The following is a 26,011-nucleotide window of genomic DNA, read 5'->3' as shown; positions in this document are numbered from 1 at the left end:
ATTAACTGGATGATTCACTTACATTCAACAAACATATTTTAGTTGAATACTATGTGCCAGATAGTATGCAAGGTCAATTAAATCAAATGGTTTTAGAGATTTGTTTTACAATCTGCCAATTGTTTTAAAATGCTCAGCATTTAAGTTGAATTGATTCATGTGCTTGTGAGGGAGGGAAATCTCTGTTCCTTAGGTTTTGGCTTCTTTTTCTTTTATTTTGCTTTCTCTTCCTTTTTGAGGAAAAAGTGGATAAAATGTGATCAAGGAAGAGTTCCTTGAGACCCGTTGTTCAAATTAGTTAATGTGGTAAAAGACCCTCGCAGGCTGAACAACACAGGTGTCTCAAGAAAGAGCACTTAGTTTTCAGTCATTCTTGAAAGGATACAGAGCCAGGGACAAAACATACCCACACCAGCATATTTATCCAACTGAAACCTGTTCCAATTAAACACGTGAAGAGAAAACGTCACGAAGAATAGTGATAGTACTACTACTAATAAACCAATAGCTTTCCTAATGCAGAGGCTATAGACTTTCACTGGGATACCAGTGCTGCCACTGTGTGAAGTTCATTTACTTCTGTGAATCTCAGGCTGTTTTTCTCAAGGTATTGGAGACAAATAGGAAACCATCTGTCTATGAGGTGGGGTAAACATGAATACCACCTGTTTTTCTGGGAGCTGTGCTTTTAGAGTCTCAGAGGAAAACATAGGAACTGTTTGACTTTGTGGCACTTTTGGGCCACATAATTGTCCTCTTGAAGATCTGTTAGGAAGCTATGGCGGTAGAGTATACTTTGTATTGTGCTCCACTCAAAGAAAAAAAATTATCACAGAGATTTGTAATATCACTATGGCAATATTTTCTCCAAATCCAAAGGACAAAATAGATCTCCCTTATATCCCTTTATCATTATTTAAACACAGCTTATTGAAACTCATGGCCTATAACCATTTCAGACTTTTTAGAATTTTTTTGTAAGGTAAAATATTGCCTGAAGTCAAATATTACCTAAAACGGAACTACAGAACACTACAGATATGATGAAGTAGAAATACTTGAAAACATTGTAATGGAACAAAGTAACACAACAATATGGTGGCCATGCAAAAGATGAAATCAAGAAAGAATGCTCTACCTACACAGTCTAATTTTTTTTCTTTCCTTCTACTTCTTATCTTCTACAATATACTTTTTGAGTGTGGCTCACTATAAAATTTTATGTCTACCTCAAGTTTTCATACAATACCTTGTGCAATAGAAAGGTCTGACCTTTGCCCCCAGTTCCTGGGAGGTAACTAAAGCCCCTGGAATGTCCTGCTTGGTAAGGGTGTCTGTTTACCTGGAGACCTTGGGTCATGTCTGATAGTCTATGCTAACACTGTGATTTATATTGAGGATCTTGGGTCATGCAGTAGCAGCTTGACCTCTGAAGGGATTATAGACTAATGTCATCCATGTGAGTGATCAGCCATGCCAACATGTCCAACCCCTAGTAAAGTGCTTGCATACTTAGGCTCCAGTGACCTTCCCTGGTTGGCAATGCTTCCTCCGTGTTACTGGGAAAAGTAAGTGAGGAGTCTGGCTCCTGGTTAAAAGCCTATGTATGATTTGTCAGGTCTGACCATAGGCAAAGGCAAAGGCTTTACCTGGCAGGGCTTTTGGAGTAAAGCTGTCCTCCTCACTCCAAACTATGTGCATAGCCAGTGCATGCCAGTCTCTGAAGGGAGTTGCCATCAAGGGTCCAGGCTTCTCTGGCCTGTCATGCTCTTATTTATTTATTTATTTACTTATTTACTTACTTACTTATTTTTTAATGGTTATTTATTTTTGAGAGAGAGAGAGACAGAGCATGAGCAGTGACCTGTGGAGGGGCAGAGAGATACAGAGACGCAGAATCTGAAGCAGGCTCCAGGCTCTGAGCTGTCAGCACAGAGCCTGATGCAAGGCTCAAACTCACAAGCTATGAGATCAAGACTTAGAGCCGAAGTCAGACACTCATCTGACTGAACCACCCATGCGCCCCTGTCATGCTGTTTCACTATTTACATTCTTAGCCCTGGCACCTTCATTCCTAAGACTTCATCTGAGGCCTTCCACCAAGATCCTTTTCAGGTACCTCTGCTGAGGATTTCTTACTGGGGGAAGGAAAGGGAATTTGAATACATTCTTCCCCCTGTCATTTAGTACCTAGTACTTTTCTACTCCCAACCCTTCTCTTCCCCTTCCCTCCAATATCAGCATCCACAGAACTACTTGAACCTTTTGTGCAGATCTCCCTCAAAAATGAGACGAGTCCCACCTCAGGCTGATCCACCTGACCCTCCATCAGTAGCCGTTCCCCGGGGCAAAATACAAAATGGTGAGTCAATGCTTTCTCAAGTTTCAGACTGTTGCTTATACCATCAAAGCAGTAATTATGGCTTAACTCCTTCATTTTTGACTTGTTGCTCTAATTGGCTAGTAGGATACCTGGCAACTCAGCTTTCTCTGTCTTCCAGCTCAGTGGAATGCCTGACAGTGACACCTTTCCCACACCCCCAACTTCACTGGTAGAGGACACCTAGAAGTCCTGTGCCTAGACTCTCCTTTTTCCCATCCTATGTGCCTTTTCCTGTTGCTAATTTTAATATGTATGCGCTGATTGTAATAAATTGTCCCAAGGATATATTGCTCTGCTGAGTGCTGTGAGTCCTACTGAACTATTGAATCTGAGGGTAGTCATGGGGACTTGCAGATCATACATGCACTTAAAATTATTTTGTTAAGGAAACAATGTGTGAACACTGCCTTTATTTATTTATTTTTTTTCTTTGAAGATTTTATTTAAATTCAAGTTAGTCAACATATAGTGTAGTATTGGTTTCAGGAGTAGAACTTAGTGATTCATTACTTATATACATCACCCAGTGCTCATCACCAATGCCCTCCTTGCTACCATCACCCATTTAGCTCACCCCCCCCACCCACACCCCTCCAGAAAACCTCAGTTTGTTCTCGATAGTTAAGAGTCTCTTATGGTTTGTGTCCCTCTCTCTTTTTATCTTATCTTATTTTTTGTTCCCTTTCCCTATGAACACTGCTTTTAATACAGGTCTGTATTTTCTAAACCCAAATAGAAGAAATCAGAAAACCCCAGAAATATATTAAAACTTTACATAGTGTCATCAATAGCATTGGGATGTACTTCTGCTTCCATTGAAAGGACCAAGAAACTTGGGGCACCTAGGTGGCTCAGTTGATGAAACGTCTGACTTCAGCTCAGGTAATGATCTCACAGTTTGTGGGGTTTGAGGCCCCATCAGGCTCTGAGTTGACAGCTCAGAGCCTGGAGCCTGCTTTGGATTCTGTGTCTCCCTTTCTCTGTCCCTCCCTAGCACACATTCTGTCTCTCGCTCTCTCTCTCTGTCTCTCAAAAATATAAACATTTGAAAAAATTTAAAAAAAAGAACCAAGAAACTCTTGACAGGTGACTTTCAGTTTTAAAATCAAAGTCTCAAACAGGGTAGATGTATTCAGCTACAGTGGACATGAGATATGAAAGTGAAATAGTAAAATTATAGCAGAATAATTTGCTTTAAAAATGGATTTTCTTTTTAAAAATGATTTCTGTAACTACCAATATTTCCTGTATCATTAAAGATCAAAGTTGGTGTTTCATAGCTGAAAGGGCAAATAGTCTGCTAAATCAATGTACTAACTTTCATAGGAAAAAAACCGAGGCACAGATTTATAAAACATAGTTAAGATTGTAGACTAAGTTAGTGGCAGAGAATATTTGAGTCTAGGTCTTCTGACTTCATATCATGGCCCTTTATATAAATTTTATGTTCAAAACTTTAAAGTTAAATGCACATTTACCAAAATTAAATTTCCAACATTTTCTACCACTTTTTACACATAATTTTGGGAGAAAAGAGATGGAGATTTACTGCCATAGTTCATGCAAAGTCATCGATTTCTGTATATAATGCTGAAATACAACAAAGCCATTTTGTGTGTGTGTGTGTAAGGTTTTAAAAATAGCATACTTCACATGTAAGTCATGGGAGGAAGGAATAAATATTAATGGCTAAATTAATATTCTTGCAAATTTATTATTCAAACCACAGCCAACGATAAAACTTTTACAAATGATACCCTGGATCAGTAGGTATAAATCTGGCAGGAGCTCATAAGATGACTCTGGTATCTTCCCATTTCCCCAGGTTGAGAAATATAGCTCTAATTTCTGCTCAGAAGCTAATATATAAGAATATGTAAAAATCTGAGGAACAATCAGTATCCCTATGGGTACTAAAAAAGCACAGACATAGGGCACTTGGGTGGCTCAGCCGGTTGAGCAATCAACTCTTGATTTTGGCTCAGGTAGTGATCCCAGGGGCATGGGAGTAAGAACCATATTGGGCTTCATGCTGAGCATGGAGTCTGCTTAAGATTCTCTCTCTGTCCCTCTGCCCCTCTCCCCCAGTTGTGCTCTCTCTCTCTCAAAAACAGAACAAAAGAAAACAAAATACAGACCTAAAATAGTTCAGAAAATACTAGGGAAATTAATCGCCTTCTGTTCTTCTGAAGTTCTCCTCTTTTGTATCTTATGAAGACACTTGCCATTGGATTTAGGCCTTACACAGTTAACCAGATCTCATCACAAGATCCTTAACTTAACTGCATCTATAAAACACTTTTTCCAAATAAGGTACTGTTCAACAGTTCTGGGCATTAGGACATAAACGTATCTTTTTGGCAGGGGGCACCATTCCGTGGAATACAATGACTAATATATTTAGGACCTCTTAGCTTATTCAAATCTTTAGCAGTGTCTCTAGGATTACCTAGGGGGTTATGACAAGTGTTAGTGCACTAGCTTGCCCAATCTTACAATTTTTCTGATCCTGGTCTTTTCTGGACACATTTGGTGAAATCTTCTGCCAATGTCTCTGTTGTCTATGAAATCTTTTGAGGTAACTTCATCAGAGAGGCCCCCTATTAGAACTGCAATGACCCTGCCATTCTGAGGCACCTGTGTAGTTCAGTCCATTGGGCGTCCGACTTAGGCTCACATCATAATCTTGCAGTTCATGAATTTGAGCCCCGCATCAGCCTCTGTGTGGACAGCTCAGAGCCTGGAGCCTGCTTCAGATTCTGTGTCTCCCTATCTCTCTGCCCCTCCCCTGCTCATGTTCTGTCCCCGCCCCCTCTCAGAAATAAATAAACATTGGGAAAAAAAAAAAAAAGAACTGCAATTACCCTACCATTCCATTCATACCATTTCATGAAAAGCTATCAAGTTTAGCTTCTATGCCAGTGTTGCTCTTTATGGTGCCACACCTGCCCTGGCCACTGCTACCTCTACCAGATACTGCCTCTGGATGCTGCCAATTGTTTTTTTAATTTTTTTTAAGTTTATTTATTTTTCAGAGAGAGAAAGCATGAGATGGGGAGGGGCAGAGAGAGAGGAACAGAGAGAATCCCAAGCAGGCTGCACACTGTCAGTGCAGAGCCAGACGTGACTCAAGCTCATGAACCGTGATATCATGATCTGAGCTGAAATTAAGAGTCAGAGGCTTAACTGACTGAGCCACCCAGGCATCCCTGGACTCTGCCAATGTTTAATGCATTGACAGGAGCCTTTGTAGTTCCAGAGAAGTAAGGAGCCCTCTCGGCATGTGTGCCAAACTTCCAACAATAATCAATTCATGGTCAGTATTGTTTCAACTCATTTCACAACTATAACAATGGAAGAGTTGAAGGAAATTTCTGATATCCTATAATTTTATCCATAAGTGTTTCATTCCTTTGAATCATTTAAATTTAACAGGGATTCCTATTAACTTTATATTTAAACATATCTGATTTTATTTTAAATATTTTCAGTTCATTTACTGAATCAGAAGCCAAACAAAATTATCTCATTATAACAAATTGATAGTCTCTTTCATATATACACATATGTATATATACATATACACATACATATACGTATACATATACCTATATTTTTTTTTCTTTCTCTCTCTCCTTCTCCCTCTCTCCTCTATCTTCATGCATTTTGTTATATACCTTTATCAGGAGGCCCAAAACTGTCTGGTGGACTTCACTGTAATGGTGTTACAATCAATCTATTTGGTTGTTGTCAACCTGATCCAATCATTATAAAGCCTCTCTTCAGCTTTTCACTTGATAGCTTTAGCAGGCATTGACAATTATTACCCAGATTCAATATTTTATTACAGAGTACACATTGATAAAATTCAAATTGTATCATTTCTTCTTCATTTATTAGCTAGAATACTAATAAAATATGGTTTTTAAAAATGCAAAAACACATAGAGTGGTGAGTGGTGTGTTCTCTTTTATAAAGAGAAACTTCTTTTCATCAACTATGTGGTTACTCAAAGATACTAATCGTACAAGTGAGGCAGGATATTTGTAAGATTCTTTTTTTAAAAAAATTTTTTAAATGTTTATTTATTTATTTTTTTGAGAGAGAGGGAGAGACAGAGTGTGAGCAGGGGACAGGCAGAGAGAGAGAGAGAGAGAGAGAGAGAGAGAGAGATAGAGAGAGACAGAATCTGAAGGAGGCTCCAGGCCCCAGACTGTCAGCACAGACCTTGACGCGGGGCTTGAACTCACCAACCGAGATCATGACCTGAGCTGAAGTCGGAGGCTTAACCGACTGAGCCACCCAGGCGCTCCTAATATTTGTTAAGAATCTTGTCCCTCACCAGGTTTCAGCATAGTTGGTACCCTAAGAGCCCTCCAAAGATGAAATAATGTGTGCCTGTATTTTTAGCATCATTATGAACTCATAGATCAAAAACATACTTTGTTATATTTCAATCCACTGCAGCTACTACATATATAACAGTATAATCTCAATATTATACCATAATACTGTGTAAAATTATTCCTCATTCCTCTTTGTGCTATGTCTGCATAGTACTCTCCACCATTGTAGATATACCATAGTTTATTTATACAACTCTTTATTGGTGGAATTTTGTTATATTTGATAAATAATCAGTAATACCTTTAAGATTTAGATTATTCATTTACTTTAAGATGATTTCTCTCCCAAGAGGAATTTAGTTCTTTATTTGAATGCATGTTCACTCAACCTGGATCTTCTATTACAGTTACAGTGTGTTCATGGTTTCAGTTTTTATATAACACTTTAAAAATATACAAATTATAAAACAATGTAATTTGTTAAAAAAATAAAAATCTATGCTTAGGACAACCACTTGGAATATACCCAAAAGTTGATTCATTTGACAACAAAATATTTTGGATGATTAATGTGTTGAAGAATTCAACTGAAAATAAATCAACTCACTCCCCTTAAAATGTGGCTTGAAAATAATTTATATCTGTGGAGATCAAAATAGGAAAAAAAGTTAGTTGATAAGTTATTTGTAGTCAGAATAATAGATGATTATATCATTAGGAACTCACCACTCTATGTGTTTTTGCATTTTAAAAACCATATTTTATAGTGGAAATTATAAACATATATACCTAGAAGGAAAAACTAAAATTATGATTAGTTTCCCATTCTTGTGAGATGTTGGTTGCCTGAATGTTAGAGAAACAATCTCAAATGATATCTTTAATTTTAAAGTAATTTTTACATCCTTGTTTGTCCATGGTTGTTTTTCCTCCTTAATATTAAAAAGAATCATTATTTTCTTTCTTTCTTTTAATAACTATTTATTTGTAATATGATTTTTTTTGCTAATTTCCCTTCGTAAATTTTACTTGTCTTCAGTCTGAAACTAAAGAGGATTTGTTATAAAATCATGATGCACAAATTTCATATAAAAAGTGGTAACTTTTAATCTTCTCCCACAGCATTTACTAAACATAACAATATACAAATATAATATCCAAGAGAAACATTATTCATGAAAATCTTTATTGAATCATAAATTGTTTTTAGATTTTTTTCTTCTCTTTCATTCTTTCTTTTTTCTTTTTCTTTTTCTTTTCTTTCTTTCTTTCTTTCTTTCTTTCTTTCTTTCTTTCTTTCTTTCGTCATAAGTGACAGGAAGCCAAATGTAAATTAGCCTCATTGTAGGGGAGGGTGGGATAGAATAAAGGAATTAATTGATCCTTAATAGAAAGAATGAAAAGTAGATCTACCTTTAGGTATGGGCCAAACAATTCAGGACTGGGATTCCCTCCATCTGTTGGGTCAGCTTCCACAATATTAATTCTGTTCTCAAAAAGACTCATTCCCTGCTGGTCTCAGGAGGACTGCCAGCAGCTCATAGGCCTGTGTCAGAGAGCAAGAGTCTTTATTTGAAGGCTTCTAGAATATATCTTGAGATTAATTTCAATGTGATTCAATATGAAGCAATGTCTGGAGTCAGGGGAATTCATTGTGCTGGGTTTTTTTGGCCTGAAAGCCTCACTACATAACAGGTTGAGAGACTGGGGGAGCAGTGGTTTCTAAAACAAAATTCCATCTTTGGTTTGTGAGAGGGCAAATGGATGGAGGAAAACAATGAAAAAAAATGTCCTAAGAGTTTCTAACAATTGCCAGTGCATTAGAAAACAAACAAACAAACAAACAACCGAACGAACAAAAAAACCTTTCCTAATAAGTCAAACCAATGTTTGAATAGGTTTTGTATATGCTTGTATATTCTTCATTGTTTAGAAGATGTCTTGGTCTTTGGAGCCTCTGCTGAATACTGCACTTGGGATATTGATTTACTTATGAGACAAATAGGGATGAGAAAAAGTGAGAAAGTTAAACACTGCTTTATTTCTTTATTCTGCTTTCCCTGATTCTTCTCTTTCTTTCTTTCCTTCTTTCCTCTTTACTTTTTATATTCTCTATTTCTCTTCATTTCTTACTCCTTATTTCCTTCTCTTCTTTTTTCATCACTTTTTTTGTCTTCCTTTTTCTGTTTCATTTCTCCTTCTTTTCCTGTCTTCTTTCTTGGCTGTACCTTTCCCTCATTCTCTAATCTGCTTCAAGCTCCTCCCCTTTCGTCTCTGAAATCTCCTTCCCATCTGTCTAAACCAAAGGGTAGAGCCAGCATGACTTAAATAACTTCTTAATGGATAAATTTCTCTTTGTGTAGGGTAAAGAAGTACTAGACAGACTAGACTCCCCTGTGCTCTGGATCCAGTTCTATCAAGGTTCTTAAAATAAGTGATCCTTGTCGCTTCCTTATCTTCAACTACTTTATACATTTTCTTTCCCTGGCACAGTGGCAATTGATCTTACCAAAAGCACAAACTAAATAGATGCAGTTTAGTCTTAGCCTAATATTAATTACTTTGTGGCACTTGCACTGTTTAATTTATCCAACTTGAAACATTTTCTTTCTTAATTTTCAGGACACAATACTTCACTCTATCCTAGATAGATTTCTCCATTTATATGACACCATAGAGCAATAACTCTCAGTGACATTCAATTGCTGTAAATATACTCATATATATGGTCAATTTTCTTTTTTTGTGTGTAGGCTCTTTTCTCTGTGTCCTTTGGAAGAGACCATAGTATAAACATGTGTATCTCCAGCACTTGGTACAGTATTTTACATAAGATTTTCTGTAAATACATTTAAAAAATTTTTTTAGTTTTATTTTTTATTTTTTTAAATTTACATCCAAATTAGTTAGCATATAGTGCAACGATCATTTCAGGAGTAGATTCCTTAGTGCCCCTTACCCATTTAGCCCATCCCCCCTCCCACAACCCCTTCAGTAACCCTCAGTTTGTTCTCCATATTTAAGAGTCTCTTATGTTTTGTCCCCCTCCCTGTTTTTATGTTATTTTTGTTTCCCTTCCCTTATGTTCATGTTTTGTCTCTTAAAGTCCTCGTATGAGTGAAGTCATATGGTATTTGTCTTTCTCTGACTGACTCATTTCCCTTAGCATAATACCCTCCAGTTCCATCCACATAGTTGCAAATGGCAAGATTTCATTCTTTTTGATTGCTGAGTAATACTTCATTGTATGTGTGTGTGTATATATATATATCACATCTTCTTTATCCATTCATCCATCGATGGACATTTGGGCTCTTTCCATACTTTGGCTATTGTTGATGGTGCTGCTATAAACATTGGGGTGCCTGTGTCCCTTCGAAACAGCACACCTATATCCCTTGGATAAATACCTAGTAGTACAATTGCTGGGTCATAGGTTAGTTCTATTTTTAGTTTTTTGAGGAAACTCCATACTGTTTTTCAGAGTGGCTGCACCAGCTTGCATTCCCATGTAAATAAATTTTTGACAGAGTGATTAATCTCCTTCTGCCATCAGGTTTTATAAATGATTCATTCAAAAGCAAGTGATCTACATGCAAGAAGAAAACTAAAATTACAGCACATGAGTTTCTCTTTAGCAACAGAGACCAACATAGTATATTTTGCAGCAGTTCTTGGTACTGGAATGAGTTGGGGTTCAAAATTTTTTTTGCATTGCCAGATCTGGGCTAGTGTGGTGGCCATGGCCAGACCTTAAAGATCTGTTACGTAAATGAAGGTGAGATGAAGTTAGCAATGGCAGGCCATCAGGTACTAACTCAACAGAGCTTCCAATCCAATTCCCACAGTGGGATTAAAATATTTTAAGCAAACACCACAAGGCTATGCAATCTGCAGGCCTTGCAGGAGTATCAGTGTGGTTTCTGAGGGAGCCAATGAACAATGACCATGTCCAAGGATCTCTTCTCCATGTCCATGGAGGCATGATAACCACATTTTGCACTGAGGTGAAGAAAGGGAATTGGAGAGACTGGAGTACTTAAAAAGAATTGTTTTAGGCCTTCCCAGATAGGGAGTAGAACTTTGAAAAGACTGGATATTGTAAGTGAAAGGAGATTGAAAGGACTGTTTATTCTAGCAGATACTGGAATATTAATACTGGAAAGCTGCAAAATTTTCCTTTGAGTAAAGTCAAAGTGGTTTTATAATATGAAGTAACCAATTTTTCCTAGACATATGAGTCTGAGTAGTAATTCTGACCTGTTTTTGTCTGAATTCCCCCCAGGAAGCAGTTTGATTGTGTGTGGGAGGGGAGCAGGGGGGGCAGGGAGGCTTTAGGGAGAGTGATGACAGAAACAAGTAAAATCAGGAAGTCAGGGATGAGTGATTGAACCAGTCACCACTCTGAGCGAGTGGGACATAATGCTGTTGTGACTTGCCATCAATGCCCATGCCACCGTGATTAAGTGTTAAGTTCCTCAGACTTCCAGGTCTGCACGGGTATGATGATCCACTGAGTCCTCGCAGGCATTCCTTCATCATAAGAGAAGATCCTGGACAGCAAATGAAAAATGTGAGGTACAACTGAAGCAAGGAGCTGCCAGGTCACTCTGTGCAAAACTGGTAGCTACAAAATGGCTGACGTAAAAGGTGAAGTAACAGGTTGTCAGGGGGAGCACAGAGCTATCCAGAATCCAGGCCCACTACACACAGGAAATACTCAGCAGAGTTCTTGGTGCAGAATAAATGCTTAAATGAGAGCTATTTTTATTAGCAGGCCCTGTTCCTATGAATCACACATACTCGTAGAGCCCATTACATAAAATGGTGCCACGTATAACAGCAAATGGTATCCGAAGAGAGGGCTTTGGATGAATGAACAAATATAAACAGAGATAAATTACTGTCTTTAGTAAGCTCAAAGTCTTCTAGAAAAAAGAAAATTTTAAAGTAATTATAATGGCTTCATTAGTAAAATCGTAAAAAATTTTGTGTTCGTTGGCTGATACCTTTATGCTGTAACTTGTTCTAATCATTGTCATTAGACAACAAAACTATATACAACATATAGAAGCAGTACTAAGAAGGTGGAGAGAGACGAGATCAGGAAATACTTCCTAGGTGAGGAAATATCTCACAAGTATTTTGCTACGGAGTCAGCACATAATAAAACATGCCTTATAAAAAGACAATCCCTGGGATGTCCACAGCATAAATTTATAAAAGGAATTAGCAAGCAAGATAACATAGGATCACACATGTAGGACTGCCTAGATCAGATCCCATCTTAATAGCTTTGTACCTTTTAGAAAATTATTCAATCTCTGTGCCTTATTTTCTTCATTTGTAACAAGTGTATTAAAAATAGGAGCTCTTGTGAGGATTAAATAGTTCAATTCTGATAAAACAGTTAAAATAATGCCTCATGCACAAAAAATTCTGTATAAACATTTGCTGTTTTTTAATAACTGTTTTATTATTTTAATATTCCTGGCTAAAACAGAAAATATATATAAGTAAGGGAGAAATGATTTCATTTTGGTTTTCGAGAGCAAGACAAAATGATAGATTTTTTCATATCTAGTCTTTTAAATAGTTTATGTCAAATTAGTATTATAATTTTCTTTGGTAGAATTTGGTTTGGTTTCATGATATCATCTAGGCCCATATTTTCTTTCTTTTTTTTAATGTTTATTCATTTTGACAGAGAGAAAGAGAGAGAGAGAGAGACAGGGTGTGAGTGGGGGACGGGCAGAGAGAGAGGGAGACACAGAATCCAAAGCAGGCTCCAGATTCTGAGCTTTCAGCCCCACGTGGGGCTCAAACTCATGAACCATGAGATAATGACCTGAGCCGAAGTAGGATGGTTAACCAAATGAGCCACCCAGGCACTCCGGGTCTGTATTTTCTTTGCATAATTTGTAAAATAACATTTTTTAATGTTTTTTATTTATTTTGAGAGAAATAGAGAGCATGTGCATGAGTGAGGGAGGGGCAGAGAGAAAAGGAGAGAGAGAATCCCAATCAGGCTACATGCTGTCAATGTAAAGCCCAACTCAGGGCTTGAACTCACGGACCCTGAGATGGTGACTTGAACAGAGATCAAGAGTCAGACGTTTAACTGACTGAGCCACCTAGGCACCCCTAAAATAAGATTTTAAAACCATTTAATATAGTGGCTACCTGCGTGGCTCAGTCGGTTAAGTGTCTGACTCTTGTTTTGGGCACAGGTCATGATCTCATGGTTTGTGTGTTTGAGCCCCGCATCGGGCTTGATGCTGACAGTGTGGAGCCTGCTTGGGATTCTGTCTCTCCTTGTCTCTCTGCCCCTCCCCTACTCGCTCTTTCTGTCTCTCTCAAAAATAAAATAAACTTAAAAAAATAAAAAAAATAAAACCATTTAAATTAAATGCATTGTTAATTTATTTGTAAAGGGTGGGAGATATGTAGTAATGTTTCCTTTGTAATTTTTAATATTGATAATTCATATTCTTACCTGGTGTTTATGAATTTGTTTTGCTGTTGCTCTTTATTGTAGATTTATTTTCTAACATTAATTTTGGCTCATATTTATTATCTTTTATTGCATATCTTAGGAGCTTGATGTGCTCTTCTTTTATTAATTTCTTACAGGGGTGCCTGGGTGGCTCAGTCAGTTAAGTGTCTGACTTCTGCTTAGGTCATGATCTCATGCTCTGTGGGTTCAAGCCCTGCATCAGGATCTGTGTTGACAGCTCAGAGCCTGAGCCTGCTTCAGATTCTGTGTCTCCCCCTCTCTCTTCCCCTTACCCACTTGTGCTCTGTCTCTCTCTCTCTCTCAAAAATAAACATTGAAAAAAAAATTCTTATAGTAGTTGCTCAGATCACTAATATTTAGCCTTTATTCTTTTCCAATATATACATGTAAGATTACAATGGCTCTTGTAAGCATAGTTTAGTTGCATCCCACAAATTTCAAAATTATTATTTTGCTATTGTCATTATTCAATTTCAAGTATCGTCTAAATCCCATAGTGATTTTTTTTTCTTCGACCTCTGCCCATTTTAAATTGTGTTCTGAATTTTCAGTCTTACTGGGATTCTTCAACAATTAGCCAGTTTTATTGTTGCTTCTGGAAAGGGCAGTTACCATAATTAAAAAGTAATCCCAAATACCAAACTCATTACTTTTGTCCTCTCTCAATTTTTGGATCTGGTTCTGCAAATTCTTACTCTAATTATTGTAGGTAATTCTTGTGGTTTTTGGTAAATCTCTAATGTGTTTTAATTTGTTTTAATTTTATTTTTATTATAATTGTTATGATTATTATTTTATTATCTTACCTAACAATAGCTAGTCGTTGCAAGAAGTAATATTTTAATTTAACCTTTACTTACTTCATTTAACTCAAGAACAGACTCAGATTGTTACCTTTTCTTGACTGCGTGTTGGTAAAGTTCTTCCTTCCTCTCCATGACTTCCTACTTGGCTAGTTGAGGGAACCTTTTTCACGCTGCAGAATTGTTCCTTTATAACCTCACCTGAAGATTGGAAAAGGCCAAGATGAGTTAGAAGGAGAAACAATAGAGCACTCTACTTCTTCCTATAATTCTTCTCGGCGTTTTGCACATGAATCATACTGTAATGTTGCCAAATACGGTGATTTTGGTGAGCTCTATGTTTTTGAGTAGTCACACATGACCTTGTTTACTGAATTCCGAAGAAACAGCTATTGTAAACATTCAGAAAAGCTAAAATCATTGACTTAGCTACTTTCTATACCTAATCATCTGTTGCAAGTCATGAGATTATAACATCACTTTTTGTTACAGATTTTCATATATTTCCTTTTGACTTATAACTTCATTTTTCCAAAATGACCACAGTGACGTTTAGGCACCTGAACTACTGCACAATCTAGACTTCAGTGAAAATATGCAGCCATACGTGGCTTTAGTAGGTCTTTTTAAGGCACATATGTGAGGGATAAAAGCATAAAGATAAACAAGGGAATATTTTACACGCTGTCAGTGCAAATTTTAATTTTTAAAATGTATTTTATTTTATTAAGTAGGCTCCGCACCCAATGTGGGGCCTAAACTCATGACCCTGAGATCAAGAGTTGTGTGCTCCACCAACTGAGCCAGTCAGGTGCCTAAAACAAGGGAATATTAAACATAAATTTGAAGATGATGGTTGCTCTTAGCTGAGAAAAATGAAATGATTGGGAAGGGACTCACAGTGGGTTTCAAAACACTATTTTTTCTTGATGTGGTTTGACAATATGGGTATGTAGTTTTAAGCTATTCGTTGAACTTATTTATTTTATAGGCTCTTCTAAGTATCAAAAATATATTTTACATACACATACACACACATCCACGATAAAGCAGCAATTATCTGATCAAGTTTAAGAAAATCTACTATTATTTTTCACGGTCCCACTTTTTTTTTCCATTGGCCAAATCAATGAGGTAAATGGGAATGTAATGGGAATCTTCATTTCTGTATCTTTCAAGTTTTGGAGGATGGTGCTAATTTATGTTATTGCCCCCAAAGATGTGGTTTTGCATTTAGTTGCTATTTTGGAGGGAGTTTTATCTAGCCCTTCCAATCCTGAGAGGTTTTATTCCATAGGACAGAGAACCATTGTGAGGAATGTGCTAACTCTTGAATATATCTATTCCAGTTATACATTCAGGAATTTGAGAAATTAATCCAGAATTATTTCAGGGACTCATTTAATACACTTTGGAAGACACCTGGAGAAGATTTCCCTTTATTTCTCATTCCCACAAGCCTTCACCTGAACTAGTTGTCCACATAGCTATCTAGACCCCAGGGATTAATATGAGCTCAAAAACAGTATCTAATAATGACCTAGATGTTCAAAGTTATTTTTATTGCCCTAATTTGTAATTATCTTTATAAATGGTCACAGGTACCTTTGGAAATGCTTAGTAGGAATATTTGCAGTGCATAGCTGTGATGGATCTTGTTTAAGAGTCCTATCTTTCCCTTCATTTATGAGGTTCTTGTCTCTGAACTGATTTAGGCTTGGGATTTTGGTAAAGAGCTGTGATTCTTCATTACTGTGACTCAAGATATGCCTCAATTTAACACTTACCGATTTACTTTTTTTTTTTTTCAGATTTTTACTAAAATAAGATTTAATGTGTTACCTGTCTTGGAATTCTAGGGATTACATGATCAGTTGGTCACCTTAATGATGCCCGTCTGATTAACATTCTCATTCTGACCCCCATTTTGGTATCTGTACCCATGTGGCCTGAGGTAGTTAATTTCCACCACCTTGCCTCTGCCATTCCCAGATTCCACTATCACTGTGAAGTCTGGAAGCCCATTTCAGTAATAGCATTAGTCTCTCTGACCTGCATCAGCTACCTACAGAAGACAAAATCTACAGCAATTTGAGGGCAATTGTAGCTTTTCCTAGCCATGTGTTTTCCAATTTTTCAGTATGCTTTATGCTCTTAGGGACATACCTAGAGGGTAGGTGAGTGTTTTGTACATAATAAGCCACTTTTAACATTCTCATCTCAAATGTTTTCTGTTTTCTTTCTCTACATTAAAATAAGGGATTTCCAATAGTTCAGTTTCATTCTATGGAGGTCACCATTGTTTACAGGACAACCAGCTTTCAAAGCTAAATTGAGAATCACTTCCAACTACTCAGTTTCATAATAAATCAAGAATCTTGCATAAAATTATTCATAATGAGAAATCCAATTTGATCTAAAATTATGTTTCTCTATGCTTAATCTGGCATTTCCAGAATTCATACAAACATATTCTCTGGATTTTTGTCAATAGAAATGATCAAGTAATTGAAAGGTTTGGTTCCTTTACTTCAGGTAAAGTTATTACAGTGTTTCCAATGAGGCAGGAATATCTTATGTGGAGTTTATGTATTTGGAATACTCAGAACCATCTAAATTATTTCAAATGAACTCATTCCATTTCTCAGCCTTCTATTGTGCCCAAATGAGAATCCTAACTCTTAAATAGTAAATCAAGATCCCATGTCTGATTTTCAATTTATGTTAGCTCTGCAGCTGAAAGAAGAAAGAAATTATTTTAGGAAAGGGAGAGAAAATAGTAACAGAAAATTATATCTTAAATACAAGTTAAATACAACAGCATTTGCTACTTTTTTTAAGAATTCTAAGACATATCATATTTGATTTAATTAAGATACATTTATTTACTTTTCATGGTCTGACAAATTTATCATTTCAGATAAGTTTGTTAATTAAATTAAGACCCCAACTTGTAGAATGGACCAGCTTTCAAACAGATAACCCCAGATCATCAAACTTGGACAGAGAGAAAGAGAGAGAGAGAGAGAGAGAGAGAGAGAGAGAGAGAGAGAGATTTTTCAAAGCTATCTTCAAACCAGTCAAAATAATTAGCGTACCTAAAATTAGATTGGTGTGTTGGATATTTAGGTAGGAACTGTCTTAAGAAAAGGCTATCAGTCAAAATGATGATAACATAAATAATATTGAAATAGATACCTGATGAGGCACACTCTGTTGAAATAAACATTCATTTCACCATGACACATCTTATCAGCCATTTATTTCGATACTGTAGATATATGTAGTATAAATAATAAGGTTTATAATAGGTTGTTATTAGCCAAACTCACAACTCTTCACTTGAGACTTTGATTGTATATCTAGGGGATTAGGGAAACAATGGAATGAGAGATACACAGCTAGGGAGAGAGACCAGACGTTGCAGGTACCAAGACCCTCTGGATTCTTCCGTCTCACCTTTGCCATCCATAGACTCTGTGTCCACTTCTTTTTTTTTTTTTTTTTGGGACAGAGAGAGACAGAGCATGAACGGGGGAGGGGCAGAGAGAGAGGGAGACACAGAATCGGAAACAGGCTCCAGGCTCCGAGCCATCAGCCCAGAGCCTGACGCGGGGCTCGAACTCACGGACCGCGAGATCGTGACCTGGCTGAAGTCGGACGCTTAACCGACTGCGCCACCCAGGCGCCCCTGTGTCCACTTCTTTAAGTCCTTCTCAGGGTGGTCAGGTCCTCTCAAGCCTCAGAGAACTCTCTTTCTTCCATTCCCTAGCCCATATACCAGTATGTAAATGCCTGGTTGGCATACATAAGTTACATATGTATGCATGATGGGTCTTATGAATAACTAAATATATACATAAGCTATGGGAGCTAGGGATTTGTGATATGAAACACTTTTTAACTCTGAGTCAAGAAATATACAGTCACCTAGAATGAAGAAATTATTTATAATTAAATCTAGTTTATTCATCACTGGCTCTGGTGGTTCAGACCACATTTTATCCTTGCAGCTGTAGTCCTTCAAAAGCATCATATTCAATTGGTAATTGGAGTGTGGACAAAATACTCACTCCAGCACTCACAAGATTCTTTGCTTTATTCTCTCAGCAGTGACAGCAATAAACACTTTAACCATGACCTTTTTTATACCCAAAATATATAAAGAACTTACCAAACTCAATGCCCAAAAAGCAAATAATCCAGTTAAAAAGTAGGCAAAAAATATGAATAGATATTTTTCCAAAGAAAACATACAGATGGCAACAGACGCATGAAAAGATGCTCAATATCAATATTTATTTTTGAAAGAGAGAAAGAGATAAAGTGCGAACGGAGGAGGGGTAGAGAGAGAGGAGACACAACATTGGAAGCAGGATCCAGGCTCTGAGCTGTCAGCACAGAGCCTCACACGGGGCTGGAACCCACGAACTGTGAGATCATGACCTGAGCTGAAGTCGGACACTTAACCGACTGGGCCACTCAGGTCCCCCTGGACTACATTTTTAATGTAAAATTATTTTATAAAACTCCAATGCCCCATATCAGTTCATCATTCTAGCATAAGCCTTGTATATTTATGATGATTCATTTCGAGCATTTTTTCTAGACTCTAGTATCACCAATACCACCTTATTAATATAAGTGTAGGAAAGCTGTGGGACAAAGGAACAAAGTGAAATTACCCAGTGTACACAAAGACATAACTAGGTAGCCATTGCAAACATTCATACCTAGATGTCTACATCAGCTTTTGTCTATGAGTGTGCCAAAATGTGTATCGCTGTATGTTAATATACAAACACATGCACACACAAAGAGCATTTGTTCTGTTTCTTTCTCTCAATCAGCTAGCCATAAAAATCATATTCCTATTTTGTCTTAAGTATTTAAGAACATCAATATCAAGAGTTATGTATTATGTTATTTAATATGGTCAAGAAAAAAAAGAAAAAAACAAAATGCCATTTTCCAGGAGGCATAAGTTTAGGTAAATAGCATCATCATCAAGTAAGTAACTACTACCGTGTGATATTTTACCACCTCACACTAAATAAAACTTCATTTCTGAAGACTTCATAGTTACCTTTAAGCTTTATGACCTTGAGTTTAGAATTAAGTTGACATAATTGACTTTTAAATACTTTAAATAGAAAATGCGCATTAACAAACATTTATTGACTACTTAATAAGCAAAAGAGAACTGTATGTAGCATAATGGGAGATATAAAGAACGTTTAAAAATTATAAACAAATTTAGAAATATGTTGTTAAGCACCATCTGTTATTTGTGTTATTTTAATAGTTATAGAAATGCATGATAAGTAAACACAATTTTAGGTTTTTTTACCCTGTTGTCAATAATACAGGACAGTGTAATGGAAATTAGAAAACAATTTGATTGTAATTGTAAAATTAAGTTTGTTTTGTTTTTTATGTAGTAACTAATTCATATAGTGATAGAAATCACAGCATTGTTTTTATGTAATGCTTAAATATTGTTAACACACTATATTAATTATAGCTATCTGACAAAACATCCTATAATAAATAAGTTTTTTTTTTTTATTTGGAGACAACTCAAAAGAAAAACAAAATTTAAATTAGATGTGACAAGCCTGAAATATATGTCACAAAAGTGAACACTTAAATAATTTATTATTGAATTTTAAAAAATCATTAAAGATGATGCCATATTTCCTAAACAAGTTGAGCAATTTTTGTGAATCTTAAGATATGATTATCAGTATTTTAAAGGAAATGTCCAACTGCCTGAGGTCTGTAATATAATTATACATGTTAGCACTATCTCTTTAATTTGGGTGTAATTTTCCTGAAAGAATACAACTTATGAAAACTATACAATGCCAGTAACCTTGAGTCAATTGATTAGCATAAATACATTTTGAATTTTAATTCCTATGTGAAGTCTTTGATTGAAGGACTCCTCTAAGTAGACTTTGTAGTAAGTATGTTTTCTCCAAAGATATAAAGTTGGACTGTTTATTGAAGTCAGTAGCCTACAGCAGCAGGTGTAAGTCAAAGACTCCATTTATCACAAAATGAACTTTTCAGATACTAGATTTTTTTTAATGTTTATTTATTTTGGAGAGAGAGGGAGCATGAACAGGGGAAAGACGGAAAGAGAAGGAGACAGAGGATCCAAAGCAGATTCTGTGCTGAGAGCAGAGAGCCCAGATGGGGCTCAAACTCATGAACCGTGAGATCATGACCTGAGCTGAAATCAAAAGTTGGATGCTTAACCGAATGATACACTCAGGTGGTACCAGATACTAGATTAATAAATAGTTTTGTGATTAATGTCATTGAGAGTATTGGACAACATATTTCAGCTTCTGATTTATTTAAAATTAAAAGAAAATTATACAGAAAATACTAAAACAAATAATATATGATAGAATTTTAGATGCTTCTTATATGCCAACAGATTGAATAGAAAGCATGTCGTTTTTAAGAATATTTCATTATGAAAGTGTTTAATACAATTATTCCTAATGCTTAATCGTATTTTAAATGCATATATTAAATTAGAAATCATTATAAATTGTCGTAAAATGGCCGAATATCTTACTTATGAGTATTATCTCGTTACACTGTTAAAAATAGTGTTTAGTATCATATCATAAAAACTGATGTTTGTCAAAATCATGAGTACAGTATATCTCCAGAATTCTTGATACTAGTGACAGTTTAAAAATATATCATGTGATGGCTCTACTTACTAGTTAACTGTAAGTTTAGTGCTTATTTGAAAAGGAAACTTAAATATTAGTATTGAGAAATGCTGATCTTCCCTTATGTGATTGTTAATGATAGCCTTGGAAATTTGTTTCTGGGCAAATAAGGTCATTTCAGTAAATATTTAGTTATAATTACATCGAAGAATAAAACACCTAGGAATGAATTTAACGAAGGAGGTAAGAGACCTGTATATTGAAAACAAGACAGTAATAAGGAATTGAAGAAGACACAAATAAATGGAAAGATATTACATGCTCATGGATAGGAAGAATTAATATTGTTAAAATGTCCACGCTGGTGATGTATGGTCTATCGAGTAACTATATTGTGTACCTGAAACTAATATAACACTGTCTGTTAACTAACTGGAATTAAAATTAAAAAAAGAAAATACATACATAAAGTGTCCACACCATCCAAAGAAATATACAGATTCATTAAAATCCCTGTCAAAATTCCAATGGTATTTTTCACAAAAATAGAACAAACAATCCTAAGATTTGTTGGAACTACAGACCCTGAATAACCAAAACAATCTTGAGAAAAAGGACTGGAAGTATCACATTACCCAATTTCAAACTATACAACAAAGCTATAGTAATTAAAACAGTGTGGCACTGACATAAAAACAGACACATAGGAACAGAATGGAGAGTCCAGAAATAAGCCTGCACGTATATGGTCAATTAATTTATGACAAAGGAGTAAGACCTGAAACTATAAAGCTCCTAAAAGAAAACATAGGCAGAAAGGTTCTTGACATATATTTTGGTGATGATTTTTTAAATCTGATACCAAAAGCGATAGCAACACATGCAAAAATAAACAAGTGGGACCACATCAAACTAAAAACCTTCTGCACAGTAAACTATCAGAAAAGTGAAAAGGCAACCTACCTAATGGAGAAAATATTTGTAATCATATATCTGATAAGGAATTAAGATCTAAAATATATAAAGAACTATCATTCATACATCTGATAAAGAGCTAATATCCAAAATTTATAAAGAACCCATACAACTCAATAACAAAAAAAGCAAACAATCTATTAAAAAATAGGCAGAAGATCTCAACATTTTCCAAAGAAGACATACATGTGGACAATGGGTACATGAAAAGGTACTCAACATCACTAATTATCAAGGGAATGCAAATCAAAACCACAATGAGATATTATGTCACAACTGTTAGAATGGCTATCATCAGAAAGATAAGACATAACAAATAGGATATTATTCATTCATTAAAAAAAAGAATAACATCTTGCCATTTGTGACAACACATATGGACTTGGAGGGCATTACGCTAAGTGAAATAAGTCAGACTGAGAAATGTCATATAATCTCTGTTATGTGCGCAATCTTTAAAAAAAAGCTCATAGATACAAAAAACATGTTGGTAGTTGCAAGAAGTGAAGGGTGGGAGAAATTTTTGTTTTCAGCTTAAATAAATTGAAAAAAAAATTTTTGAAAAAGCTATCAATTTAAGAAAAAAAATCAGCTAACTAAAAGTAAAACAATATTTAGTAAATTATATTCAATTGTACATCAGTGTCTATCATTTCCCATAGGAAGTGGTAAATATTGAGAAGAAAACAGTGTACTCTCAATAAAAGTTTGCTTAATCTAGGTTGAATTTTACTCTTTGGCATCGCTCTTCATAGCACCCTAAGATAAGCTTAATTATGCCAGAAAACTCCATGAGAAATTTTATTTCAAACACTTTCATCAGTATAGTTTTCTAAGGCACTAGTATTTTCTCTAATTGAAGCACTAAACTTCCTGCACTTTTTCTTTTTCTTTTTGCCATTATGCTAAGGATATATAATTTCTGCTGATTTAAGTATCTTATGTCAGGGCAGTAAGTATGCAATTAGCTTTAGTTTAAGTGATAGCAGCATGCTATAAATAAGATTCTTAATTGTGTTTGCAAGATTAAAATTCAGCCTCATTGTTTGTTCCCTTTATTTCTTTGGTGGCATTGTGGTATATTCACATTGCTACCTCTAAATGAATGTCAACTTGTTTTACCTCGACTGCAGTCGATCGATACTTCATTAGGCTGAATTGTCTTGTGCCCATGCAACCTTGAAGCTGTGGCTTAATTACCATCCGTATTATGCAGTGGCTCAGAGAGCTGTGCTCAGCTGTGTCAGTTTTGAAAAAAAATTTTAAAGCCATGGTGTTACCTATATCTTGGAAAACATGACCCCTTGGTTAAAAAAAATTGGCAATATTTGATAAAAATTAAGCATTGATGATTGTTAAAAATTCATTGAAATGCACAAATTAAGTTCAATTTTGAAACTTTTATTATTTTACAAAACTCTTTGAAAGGGAATACAATTCTCATGATAAGGCCATTGTGCAGTTAAGATAATTTAAAACTAATGGCAAAATTGCATTCATATGAAAGAGAAGAGGGGGAAAGTGCAGTCAAATGGCAATCATGACAAATGACATCTCTTGTCCAAGAGTCATTTTTCCTCACTAGACTGATTTGTCATCCTCACTTTTGACATTTTTCATCCTGCTATGAAATCACACTGACAGAATAAGATATTTCTAGACTTAACAGCAGGCCACAGAAGATGGTTTTGTGCCTCCATTTATTTTTTGGTTGGCTGTTTCAATTTTTATTTTCCAACAGCTAAAGTCCAGACATACAAAACTTGGTTCTAACAAAATGTTAGCAGTTAAGCAACTGCATGGAAGAAGACTATTTTAAAATAAAATGTGAAATGATATGTGATATTGCTTAATTGACAATAAATCTTTCTACCGGTCACATTTAAAATGTACCAAAATACCAAAAGTTTTGTTTGGCATGGCATTTAATGAATCATTTAATAGTTCCAGCAGTTGATGCCAAAGTCCTGGAATTGGAACAGTCCCATGGAAAAATAATCAAAACAAGGAGATTGTTCATCACCCCGTAGGACTACTGATGGGAAATTGGCCTTCGAATTTGTATTTTCTAGGGCTGTTAGAACAAAGGACCACAGGACCATAGCTTGAAACAGCAGAAATTTATTTTCTCACGGTTCTTGAGGAGAGATATCTGAAATCAAGGTGTCTGCAAACCTATTCTCCCTCTCAAACTTGTGGGAGAATCTTTCCTTGCCTCCTCCCAGCTTCTGGTGGGTTGCCAGCAATCTCTGGCATTCCTCTAATCTTTCCACAGCCTACAGGCAAATTTTAGGGTTAACTCAGCCTCCTGAGCTTGAGTTTAAGACAGGGTCTCTTTTTTCTTCCCTCTTTTGCTTCCTTCCTTCCTTCCTTCCTTCCTTCCTTCCTTCCTTCGAGAAATATTTACTGAGAAACTGCCAAAAGCCAAGAAACTAAGCTAATATTAGGGACAGTTGGATCCATAAGAATTTTCCATTTAGTACGTCATAGTTTACAGGTGGGGAATGGAGAACAAACTGTACATAAACCAAAAAGTTTCTCTAAAACATGTTTCTCAATGCCAGTGGGCATGTAAGTCACTTGAGACTCTTACTAAAATGTAAATTCTGAGACAATAAGTCTGTTTTCAGGACCAGATTCTGCATTTGAGACAAATTTCTGGGTGGTGCCAATGTGTTTTGTGGACAAAATTTGAGTAGCCATGTTAAAAGGCATGAAACGAGGAGAAAGGATGAGCTCTAAGTCAAGATCTGGAAAGCTCTTGAAGAATATGGTTTTATGTAATCTACAAATTGAAGAGCCAGCCCGGGTTTTCGCATATGGAACAGGGCAAGGCATTGCCAAATGTAAATAGATGTGCTGAAAGAATGACCTGAACTGCAGTGTGATTGAAGTGAAGAGCTCAGAGTGAATGGGAAGAGGATGATACATTGACCGATGAGTTGCAGCTTTGCAGGGCAGATTAAAGAGCACAAACATAACCTTAGACAATGGAGAGCCAGAGCAATGTGAAGCAGGATATTCTGGTGTCAAGGAAGGATCCAATAGCAAGAATCTCACAGTTCAGGGGCGCCGCCTGGGTGGCTCAGTCAGTTAAGTGTCAGACTCTTAATTTCAGCTCAAGTAACAATCTCAGGCTTCCTGGGATTGAGCCCTGTGATGGGGTCTTGGCTGACAGCACAGAATCTGTTTGGGATTCTTTCTCTCCCTCTCTCTCTGCCGCTCCTTGCCTCTCTCTCTCTGTCTCTCTCTCTCTCCCCCCGTCTCTCTATTAAAATAAATACGTAAACTTAAAAAAAAGAGAGAGAGAATCTCAGAGTTCATTGAACAAATATTCACTGACGGGTTGCTAGGTTCTGAGTACTGTTCAATTCATTCATGAAGCACTAGTGAACAAGAGAAAGCCTCTACCCCACGGATACTTGGGTTCTAGTGGGGAAAATACAGGCTTAAGAAGACAAATCATCTCTCTCTCTTTTTTCAGTAGAAGGGCATCAAGGAATAGTATGAAGTCAAAATGCTATAAGACACCAGAGTGATGTCTCCACATAAAAATAGAATAGATAAATCCATCTGTAAACATCAAGATGAAATATATACTTCTGGTGAAGTCTATAGATAAATTGGTCATAGTTTCTTAGAATATTAAGCAGATGACAAGATAAAGCAATCAACTCTACAGTAAACAAAAAATATAAAAATTAACTATAGTCATTGTACACTACATGACTCAACCAAGCATATCATATAATATGAGTATAATAGTATATAATATAATAGTATAAACATGATGATGATCAATTTAAACCAAAACTTGAGTATAAAAGTTAGAAGGGTTTGGTTAGTATAAGAGACCTAACTTTTTATTTTAAATTTTAAAAAGCCAAATGACCACCTCTAAAGCAAACAAAAAAATAAATCAAGAAATAATAGACGTAGCAGACTATTTGGAAGCATGTAGCTAAACAACAAAAGAAGTCAGATTGAGAGAGGTTGAGGCTGGGGATGCAGGTTTTATCTGAAATGTAAATTTATGTACGTTTACTACTTTGAAAATAAGAGTGGTGGAAGTTGACTCACAACCTTGGGAATTCCCCGGGGGTGAAATCTGAAATTTCTCCCCTGCCCCCCACGCCTCCACAGGGAGGGCAAAGAAAGACCAAAGAGGCAGGCGATTACAGATTGGTAAGTAGCAGTTTTAATAAGCAAGGGGACTTGCATAGAAAAGTTGTCTTGGGTGGCTGCAAAAGGAGTGGAACTCTGCACCTGCCTGACAGAAAATCCAAAGTTTA

The sequence above is a fragment of the Panthera uncia genome, chromosome F2 (assembly GCF_023721935.1).
Source record: "Panthera uncia isolate 11264 chromosome F2, Puncia_PCG_1.0, whole genome shotgun sequence".
NCBI lineage: Eukaryota > Metazoa > Chordata > Mammalia > Carnivora > Felidae > Panthera > Panthera uncia.
The sequence above is the reverse complement of the archived record's forward strand: the minus strand, read 5'-3'. Positions refer to the sequence as shown.